Here is a 3,764-nt window from a genome sequence, read left to right as displayed (position 1 = left end):
AACTCAACTATATGATTACCATAGAATTTATTAAAATTTTTACTGTCATTGGCCTCCACTAGCCTTTGTGGAAAAGGAATCCATGGTGGAGGTTTTGGAGAGAATCAGTCGGTCTTTTCTCCAAATTTGCTTTGAGCATGTGGCGGGGGTTCAATTTGCTTGTCCAATGTAATCAACTGTTGAGGAAATGTGACTGATGGAATGATGGGGGTGAGTCTCTGTGGTTCTCTTCTGTTCCTTTCTTTATATCCATACCCATCTTTATCCTAAAGTTCGCTAATATACAAATCACTTCTCAACTTGATATCATTAAAATGTCCATTAGACCTTGTTTGGGTGGAAGGGAGGTGATGTTTGAACCATTTTGAAGTCAAGCTGTTTATCTTAGCCTCCAACTATTTGAAGCCCTCATTCCGTGGCTTTATGATGATGTCTTAATGATTTTCAATATTCTTAGATGGTTGCAAAAGATCTTGTTTAACAAGCATACTTGAATTCTTGGCTTGCATTTCTAGAATTATCGATGGAGATTCCATCCAACCTTTGTTTGACCATTTTTTGAGGTTTAATGCCACTTGATCAATTAATGTATATACTTCATCCAAACTTTTGTTCATCAAAGAACCTCCAGCAGCTGAATCCAATAACATCTTGTTTGAGAAAGAAATCCCAATATAGAATAAATGCATAATGAGTCATTTCTCCAACCCATGATGAGGACACTGCTTCAATAAACTTTAGAATCTCTCTCATGCTTTGAATAGTGATTCTTCTTCTATCTGAGCAAAGGTCATGATTTGGTTTCTCATGAATATTGTCCAACTTGGTGGGAAAAAGTAATTCAGAAAGCATTGCTCTCGTAGTTTCTAGCTTGTTATGCTTTGTGGATGAAGGGATCAGAATTCAACTAAGTCATTGCTCTACCTTTGAGGCTAAATGGAAATGCCAGTAATTGAATAGAATTTTCTGAGACTCCTTCACACTTCACCATACTACAATATTCTTGAAATACCTCAAGGTGTAAGTATGGATTTTTAGAATTTTCTCTTCCAAATTTGTGAGTTTGAATTATGGAAATCAATTCTAGATTAAGTTGGAAACTTTTTGCTTCGATATGAGATTACACAATAGGAGACATAAATCTTACAAAAATGGGTATAGAAAATTATCTTAAAGGCCTGCTTGACATGTTAGTGCTCATGGATAAAAAAAAATGTAAAGAATAAACAAAGGAAAATAAAGATGCAAAACTAAGAGCCAGTAAGAAAATGTAGAAATTAAGGAAAGAAAAAAACTGACTTATAAACTAATGTCATGAGAAATAAATGTAGAAATAAAAACAAACATGAAAATGAAAAATATATTAACAAGTCTAGAGTAACTTATATACTAATCAACTAATGTTAATTAGAAATAATCATCAACAAAGATGCTAAAAACTTGATGTGTAAATTCCGCAAGTGCACGATTGTCCTCAAGTAATAAAATATCAATCCCATGAGGACTATTAATTAAAAACTAGTTAACTTCACACAACAAATTATCTAGATAATTAAGTGTTGGCTCATGAACACAAGAAGAGAAAGAGAAAGGAAGACAGAGAGAGTAAAGAGGGAGAGAGAGTAGAGAGGGAATGAGCATAGGTGAGTGAAGGATGATAGATTCTAGGATTTTAATTTCACTACAATGATAGTTAATGTCCCTATGCATTGTTCATCTACCTAACTCCATGCTTATACTCATGTAAGAATTCTAACTAAAATCTAACATAATCCCGCGCAGGTTGCACCAAAGAGTTAACCTAAGTTTTAATGTCATTATGTAAAGAAAAACTCTAGAAAGTCATGTTAAAGGGTTACCCTAAGGCCCCTGGTCATACAATCCTAGAATTAATCGATTTACTTCCTAATGGTAAATTAATATAATTAAGTAGAAGAGGTAGCTTAAAAGTTTGATTAAAGGGATACCCTCTGTCACAGTGCCCCCCCATTCATACAATCACAGGATTACACAAATCATTTACTAACATTAATTTGGGAGAAACACTTTAAACTCTAATTAGATACTCTTTGTAATGAAATAGTCTCCTTACAAAAGATCATCCTAGAAAGTCTGCTTAAAGGGTTACCCCTATCACCTGGGCTCTACGGTCATAATCTAGTACTTCTCCTCTACAAAGTGACAAATCCACCATAATCCACATGCATATACCTCACACATATTTTGTCAAACACATACAAGGCACAAAGCACATAGAAGATGGTATAAACATATCATAACACAATAAAATATCCAAATACATAGTTCATACATCCACAACACATCATAACTACTTCCTACATACTAGATCTAGAGATCTACTCCATTGCGAAGGAAATACAACCAAGAGACAATAAGTAAATCAATCTACAACTCAAAACATAAAGAGAAGAGAAGAGAAGGTATATCCATGTAGCATCGTTCTTCTTGGATACAATCCTTGCTCTAGAGGTGGATGGATCAGTGAAGATGAAGCTTCTAGGGTTCCCCCATGGGGGAGAACCCTTCTCCAAGGAATGGGGGCAAGCCCCCAAGCTAAAGATGAGTGAAAAGGGGAGAAAAGCCCCTTTTATAACAAGGGGGAATAGGCAGGGCATGGCCCATGCCACAGCCATGTGAATCCACATGGTTAGAAGTTGCCTTAGCTCAGGTCCAATGGAACGGTCATGTGGATTCCATATGGTCGTCACTTGCTTCGTCTCTAGAAATTTCATAAGGCTGTGTGGATTCCCCACATTCGCAGCCTACTTATTCTCTAGTTTATTGACATGACCGTGAGGATTCCACATGGTTGGGGCTTGCTTGCTCTACTTTGTAACACGGCCATGTGAGTTTACACGGTCGAAGCCTTCTCCTCCTCTAGGCATGTGGCACGACCGTGTGGATTCCACAAGACAGGGCCCTTTTTCTTCATTTGTTCTCTGAGTTGTCTACCAGCATTGTTTTTGCTCCAAAAGCACATCTTGTCAATAAGAAAATATACAAAGAGTATATCTTGGACATAGAAGAATAATTATGCTGAAATTATGATAAGAGGTATAAAAGTGCATAGATCAAGTATAAATAAAGTATGTGAATGTACGTCAAAACATGTATAAAAGTGTATATATAATCTATACACATCAAAGTCCAGTCAGGTCAAGGAGAACTAGATGATTGGCAGGAAGTCCAGTTGGATCAGAGAGTACTAGATAGTTGGCAAAAAGTCCAGTCCTGTCAGAGAGGACCAGATAACTCGCTAAAGTCTAGATGAGGCATCTAGTAGGAAGACCTAATGGGTTGAGATATCATAGTCAAATAAGTCTACAAATGGTAAGTAGAGGTAAGCAACTAGAGGAGAGATCCAGTGAGGATGCGTTCTTGACTGAGGGAACAGTAAGTATCGATCTGACCTAGGATTTCAATAAAATCTAAAGTTAGGATCGGACAGTCTTGAGACTGTCAGATTAACTTTAATACTATTTTTTTGTCTATTTTACTTACTCTGTGGTGCAAGACATCAATGTTGGAAGTTGGATGGAAAAGAGACTTCCAGACACCCGGAAGGATTCAGGTGCCGAGAAGGATCCAAGTGCCCCGAGTTGTCCAGGCTCTCGGAATGTCTTGAATCTAGCTTCCTGAGTAGATGAGTTAGCAGACACTGGTTGGCTAGTCTACATCAGCTTCCAACCACCTAGGGGTGATCTAGGTGCCTAGGATGTGATAAAGTTAACTCAGATAAGGTT

General features: G+C 37.2%; 1 non-coding gene across 1 annotated transcript; it reads left to right on the top strand.

The window, feature by feature from the left end:
• The first annotated feature begins 705 nt into the window (after window positions 1–705).
• On the top strand, window positions 706–813 carry LOC121994296. Its single transcript, XR_006115672.1, has one exon. It is a non-coding gene; the product is annotated as a small nucleolar RNA R71 (small nucleolar RNA).
• Window positions 814–3,764: the final 2,951 nt, after the last annotated feature.

Source organism: Zingiber officinale, chromosome 1B (assembly GCF_018446385.1).
Source record: "Zingiber officinale cultivar Zhangliang chromosome 1B, Zo_v1.1, whole genome shotgun sequence".
NCBI lineage: Eukaryota > Viridiplantae > Streptophyta > Magnoliopsida > Zingiberales > Zingiberaceae > Zingiber > Zingiber officinale.
The sequence above is the reverse complement of the archived record's forward strand: the minus strand, read 5'-3'. Positions and strand labels throughout refer to the sequence as shown.